Source organism: Macrosteles quadrilineatus, unplaced genomic scaffold (genome assembly GCF_028750875.1).
Source record: "Macrosteles quadrilineatus isolate MER2022 unplaced genomic scaffold, UCM_ALF_1.0 Scaffold_9__3_contigs__length_116548681, whole genome shotgun sequence".
In the NCBI taxonomy this organism is placed as follows: domain Eukaryota; kingdom Metazoa; phylum Arthropoda; class Insecta; order Hemiptera; family Cicadellidae; genus Macrosteles; species Macrosteles quadrilineatus.
This window is the reverse complement of record NW_026542602.1, coordinates 60211840-60219556: the sequence shown is the minus strand read 5'-3', so window position 1 is coordinate 60219556 and position 7717 is coordinate 60211840.

The following is a 7717-nucleotide window of genomic DNA, read 5'->3' as shown; positions in this document are numbered from 1 at the left end:
TTAAATAATATTATTATTACCACTAACCCTGGACTAACTCAATTAGATTAGCTATCCGAGGCCGACAGTACAATTTTGTCCCAGGACGAAATTGCACCGTCACAACATAATTAACGGTATCAAACTGAAACCTAGAACAAAACGTTACAATGAAGGGAAATTGGTTAATGGACTGAAAATATTTTCAACGGCATGTAACAATCAGAGGCACCACGATAGCCCGATCAACTGTTAAGTTCCAAGCACCGAGTTGATCAATAAATATTTTATTTTCGAAAGTCATTTTTCTCATATTGGGAATAAGCCATTACCCATGTAATACCGTAACCCAATGTAATGTCTCATGGTAATAACAAGAACCAGGACCGATTTACTTTTATAAATATATATATATATATATATATACTTAGCTGCTGTATCTATACTTTTCAACAAGAATAGGACACGAAATAGAAACCTTTTTGATCTTGACATCTATCTGTATAAAATATTTACAAATCCCCCAACGCCTTTAGCAAACAAAATTCAACCAAACAACTTCGTTTGATAATTGTTTATTGAAAACCACCATTTTCGTTGGGATAAGTTTTAAATCTCACCAAATTCTCCAAAAACATTTTCATATACTTGAATCACATTTTTCTCCCTCATTTACCTATCCTGTTTTAATTACTTTTGGCATTTTTAAATTTCAATCTTTAAATTATAAAGATAATAATCATTGCTTAACTTAAAAAACAAAAATTACTATAGGTACATCAATCTCCTTCAAATGAAATTACAACTCTTTCAATCTCCATTCCCCACTCGAAATAAGTCATTAAAAACACAAGCATTAGCTTTTATATAAATTTTCGATATATTATTGTGCCTTAACGATAGTGTTTAGAAAAATAAACTATATGTGTACTACATTATGTTAGAAATTATTAAATCACCACGTATAACAATGTCAATTGGGATTTTTCTTTGAATTAAATAATAAAGAAAACCTTTATCTTTGTTTCTTTAGTGCATATTATTTATTTACAAATTAGATTAAGCATTGAAAAGGACAAAGAAAACAAATATGATTATAAAAAGATCAAAAACAAAATAATGGGACCTTTTTCGTTAATTCACAACCTCTAGTGGAACGTCAATAGGGTTTTCTAACTATACTAACCTAACCTAACCTAACGATGATGACCTAATGATTCACTAACACTTCTATTGCAAATAATCCTTTTCTCCAAAAACTAGTGGTAGTGAATTAATGAAAAAGGTCCGAAAAAGTAATAGTAAATTTCATTGATATGGCGAATTCAAATATATGATAAATGATATGGTAAATTTTATTTTTGGTATGTGTTTTATTGCATCTCTTAATCCACAATACAAAATCATAAACTAACAACATGACACACAAACCAGTTCTATTTACCATAGATACATTGTCCATTGCAAATACATTTACATACTTACCAATGAAGGAAACATAGTAACAAATATTTCGTAAAATTTTGAAACAAAACAAAAGAACACTATGTAAAATGAGAATATTTACCAACACCAGGACACTCAATCGTAACCCATAGGTCTACATCGGTCAGTATACTTTATCCACACATGATATATGCATTTGCACTATGGGGAGGTGAAAGCACAAGAACCCATTTCCTTTTTCGCCTTCAAAGGAGAGCTATCAGAATAATTCACGGCCTTCCCTACAAACAAACTTGTAGAGCTGTATTTAAATCATCCGCAATTCTAACTTTTCCCTGTATTTACATTCTAGAAGTCCTCACTTTTCTGAAGTCAAATTATTCTCATTTCCACACCACAACCACCCACTCATATCTGCTTCGCAATACTTTCAATCTGAGAATTCCAGCCCATTCAACCACATTCTTTGAAAGACATCTAAACTATAATGCCATCAAACTGTTCAATGCTCTCCCACTTCAATCAAGTCCACATCAGATCCGGGATGCTTCAAAAGGCACTTGAGGTCATTTCTCGTGGGTAAAGGCTACTACAGTGTCCGCGCCTTTCTCGCTGACGGACAGTCCTAATGAATTTTAATTATTTTAAAAGTTAGTAAATAGTTATTTGACTTGGCTAATGCATTTGTAATGTTAATCTAGCTAAATAAATGAGTTATTGAGTTATTGAGTATCGAAGAGTTAAGAGTCCTAAACGGAACCTTGATATTATATTTTGATAAAATTTAAACCCAGTCGGTTCAGTAGTTTTTGCACGAATTAGTAAAACAAATACGTACAGACACCATTAGATTTTTTTAATAAACTAGTATAGATTTATTTATTTACGTATATTTTGCTCTTAAAACATATTTCCTAAGATATAAATCTCAAACTCATGCAAGTATGTGATTAAAAATTAAAATACACCATCAAAATAAATCCAGCATATAACGAAGAATTAACGAATCCTCAAATTGAATGACGTGAAATTTGCATACCAATTTTATATTTTTGTTTACCAGGTGTTTTAAGGTAATAATTAAGATAACTTAAGAACGTGATTGAAATAATAGTGAACAATCCCTAATCAACCTGGTTTCATTGTTTCATTTGTGTACAACTTTGCTTTAACTTTTCCTCTGAATTCTTTACCTAATGACTTGAGGACTTCTTGGTTTGATTACCACCTGACAAAGAACAAAAGATCTAAATGATTTGTTTTTAATCTAGACAGTAAGAATTTAACTGTTCAAACGAACAATACCGCCTCATAATTAACAGTAATACACAGCAATGCGTAATTTACTTTTATTCCTTTGTGGAGTAATTGTGTTTTAGTTTTATTTTGGAGACTAAGTAAACAATATTGAACCTAACAACATAATAATATTTAGGTTCATGTTAACAAGCAAGTCCTAGTGACCATGGATAAATACTCCTTAAAACGCATAAAATGTTTACAGTCTGTAGCAATGTAGTTTATAAGGTCTATTCCCCCGGTCAAAGTTGAAGAAATTCTTAACTATATTAGTGTAGCCCTAACGTTAATTTGGTTACTGTAGAAAAATAATAAGAGTGATAAGTGATAAGTAATAAGTGAGTGACTAAAACAAAACGAGATTCTATGGGAAAGAGCTCTACCCGCAGCACGTACTGAAATCGTAAATAGTTGTTAACAGTTTGTTTAATGATGTATTTTTTATATTTTATAATTCGTGTATTTTTTAGCTTGAAGTCCACTACCAGCTGATACTATATCAAAATTTTAATTTGTTTAACAGTTGATTTTTTATATGATTACCATGGGAACATTTGAGCATGAACACTAAACACTGTTGCCGGTATTCTGACAACGTTCTGTGAGAATGTTTTTGCCCAGGTCCATAATGGAAGAACATTAGACAAAGAGTTGGTTTTGTCCTCACGTTCCTGAGGCAAATGATCTGTCATTACTTTATACCAGATGAATTCCATTCCAAGGAACTACTTTGCATTTCGTTTAAGTCTTCGTAGGAGACTTTTGAGATCGGGAACTGAATCAGTTTGTAATTGCCTTATCAAATATCCTAGAAACAAAGGTACCGTGCCTTTACCACTACCAGACGAGGTGCACTTCGTTTAAACAATAAACAAGTCAACTAATTATACACTTTGTTAAATTGTTTCTAGAATATTGTTTAGGAAAGCTAAGGAGAAAAAATTGCAGTTTTATAGTAGTAGCTGTCTAAATGCCAAATAGAAAGAAACTCTCTTCAGAAAAATCTAAGTTGATGTAGCTGCGTTTTTAATCATTGCAGCTCTTTAATGAATTATTATATTATGAATAAAAGTATCATACATTTTATTACACACTATACAATTTTTAGTAATAACACTTTAAAATTATATAAAATGTATGCAATAATTAACCAGTTTCAAAAATATATAAGCATTACTTGGATCAACAAACACGTCGTACTTGGACCAACAAACATGTCGTTATTACTTAGACCAACAAACACGTCGTTATTATTTGGACCAACAAACACGTCGTTATTATTTGGACCAACAAACACGTCGTTATTACTTGGACCAACAAACACGTCGTTATTACTTGGACCAACAAACACGTTGTTATTACTTGGACCAACAAACACGTCGTTATTACTTGGACCAACAAACACGTTGTTATTACTTGGACCAACAAACACGTCGTTATTACTTGGACCAACAATACTTGGACCAACATACACGTAAAAGTATTAAAAGTTGTAAAAGTATTAAAACAGTACAAACTTTTTTAAGTGTTAAATGAGCAATTAAAGATGTGTAAGCCTCTGAGAATGTCTAAGGCCTAACTAAAAAATACATTCAATTAAAGGGGAAGCATTATTGTAAGTGTTTGAAGAGATTGGAACCATAAATCAATTTTCAAAAGTGAATTAAAAAAATTCATAATTAGTTGAGCAATTAAAAAATATTTACTTTATAATAACAAACCCAATGCAACTTAAATATCTGGTACGTTTTAACTGTTATGAAATGTATATTATTATGATATAAAAATAGGTACATTTTATACATATTTGATTTCACAGGCTTGTTTTTCAAAGAACTGTTATTGACAAAAGCTATAACATATTCTGTCCAAAGTCATATAAGGAACACATGCTGTTGTTATTGAACAACATGTACCAAGCTCATTCAGTGTTGTTCAGTAAAGGCAATCAAGCCCCCATTGTAGCGTGCACAAAAGAAACGCGGGGGTCGTTATTATACTCGTCTCATAAGCTATGTGGGTTTGTCAACTTCATATAACATGGTTAAACATGCCTCCAGTGACATGGGTTGATGGCAAATAGACTGAATGGTATGGAATTGAGAAAACTCATTATTTGCTGTGGTTACTCTTCCTTTAACGGTGCACTATATCATAATGATGACTAACAGTGAGGCATTTCTCTGTAAAATGGCAAGGATTTTGGAATCGTTTTTGTGTACCCATCACAAGAGTAAAGATAAAAAAGATAAACATTTTTTTTCTGAGACTGTATGTTTTATTGAATGTTAGACCATCACCCAGTGAATCTGACTTCATTATCTGGATTGGCGTAGGAAATGTTTCCGATTTGGTGACAGTTTTCTGCATTTTTAGGACCATTTCCAGATTTTAAGCTTAGGCTAATTCAGATCTTAAGCTTAAGCTATTTAATTATTTATTATATCACAAGAAACTAATAACCAGGGTTCCAGGTTTATTGAGTATTTTCATAAGCCAATTTTTTTGTTTTGTTGGTGCCATTCATGCCAAACAGCGACGCATTTTCAACTGAATTGAAATGTAGAGTTAGTTTAGAATGGAGTTCGACAACCTATGTAGTATTGTTACTGATTAAGATTAGTTGTTATCTAGTTGTTAAGTATTTATTAGTTTTCTTTATTTCATTCATATTTAAATTATTCCAAAAATAAGTTAATCAAAATGCATTACCAATGTTTATTTTTACAATTTATTATTGTTTAAGCTTAAATTACAATTCATTTCAATATTTAAATTATCATATGTTATTACATCAAATTATATTATATCACATTGTATCTAAAAAGAATATTTCATTATTAAAATTGGCAACACTGTTAGAATGCAAGCAGTTTAACTACTCTAAAAATGCTCAACAATTAAATCTATTAAAACAACATCTGAGACTTTTGTGACTGTAAAGAAGATAAATAAATAAAGACAGAATGAAATGAACTGAAATGAAGATCCATAAGAAAAAGTGTAAATTTTCAAGAAAACCACTACAACATTATTGTATTTAACTTCAAGAAGAATTAATAAAAACAGTAAGTGATTCATAATGTAAATAAAACAAAATACAGCCCGCTTGTTCAAAAACTATAACTATTTTTCTTAAATCTATTTTAGTCGCTAAATTAATTAATTTTAAAACAATAAATTATCAAAATTGCATGACACTAGTAAAGACTTTTTAGATTATTTACAATGTCCTAGTAAGTTTTAAAATAAAGAATGAAAAAATGGTATCCTGTTATTGCTTTCAAAAATACACAAAAATATACATAAACACCAACAATACATACAAACATCAATAACCCATTAACACAACAGACAATCTCGTACGAAGACAATTATACAAAACCTGATTCAGACACTAACGTTAAAACAATTATCTTCGTTAGCATTATGGTCTGAATGCTTCCATTAACACAATTCTGCTTTGTTGAGTGAACTTAAAAAGAAACAGCTTAGTTTTATTGATTCCATTTAAAAGATTGCTAAGCTTCCGTGGGGAGTCATTATAAATAAATAAGTCTCATGGTGGTTTCGTTATACGTGCCAACAAATAATGTTATTCTGTGCCAAACATTCATAATGTCTACTAGCAGCCTGCGTCACTTCGTGACTTCAAATTGCGTGATATATAGATGATAAGAGGGAAAACGGTTATTTCTCATTATATTCCTATTATTTGCATTGCGTAGGTACCCTATTATGTCATTGTGTGCACGATCTCTTCGAGGCATCTTAGTAAAATTACAAATTCAAACAAAACATTATATGAAAGCACAAAATCTCTCCCTTATATTTTAAACAAATAACATTACATTATTTTACTTTAACTCCCTAAAACATCAACAAAACATACTATGAAAAGACAATATACTATTACAGCACAAAAACCAACGCAGGTCATTTTTTCCTTTGCATTTATACAAATAAGCATTACCATATTTTACTTAAATTCACTGAAACATCGTTAACTACAGATAACCTAATAGGAATGTTAACAAAATTGTGTAACGGACATCTTTCTTGTTTTGATGTTAACAAATGCAAACTTGAAACATTTCACATGATTGACAACATTATTTAGCGAAAACTCCGAAATTGTAAAAGACTCTTTGACTATGGGCTTTTTCATCATCCAAACCCGCGAAAGGCAAATTTAGAGGAAAATAGCTTAAAATTGATACCCAATATGCCTAAAAATAAATATTTAGGGATCGATTTGTTGTACACAAAAATCCAACAAATTCTTTTAATAATATAGATTCTGGGTTGAAAAAATGAACATATTATAAATAAACGTTACTAACAAGAAATAATATCAAATAAAATAGCAGCTACCACTAAGTTTCCTGTCAGTCAATTTTTCCCTCACATAAAGGCGTTTGCATTTAGTAAAATTCATTCGGCATATCGCACAATGATACTTTGAGAATAATGCCAGATCGTTGATTTTAAATTATCTGTTTTACAGTACTCTAAGGATATAATAAGTATGAAACTTATATATAAAAAGAATTTTATTACATGTAAACAACATAAAGTAGAGACGACGGTGTAAAAAGTACTTCAAGCGAATTCGAATAAATCAACTCGCCAGATGCTCTTATGATTATATTCTTATATCCCTGTTTTAGGAACCGTTCGAATTATTTCATTTTACATCACACATCACCAGCTATGATACCCATCAGTCCTTGGAATTATTATAATAAAACTTGGTATTTGTGTATAAAAAATACATAAAACTATTATTAAATACAGAATTTTAGGAACACAACATTTATTTAGGAATTTTGATAAAACTATACCCAATAAGAATTTTCACTCTTATTTTAGTATCAATAGTTAAAAAAATATATCAACAAACAAATAGTTTAATCGTATAACTCTGAAATCGTGTTAACATCTCTAATTCGTTTGTTCAGTTCTTTGTATAGTCAATGGTTGAATACTTTTA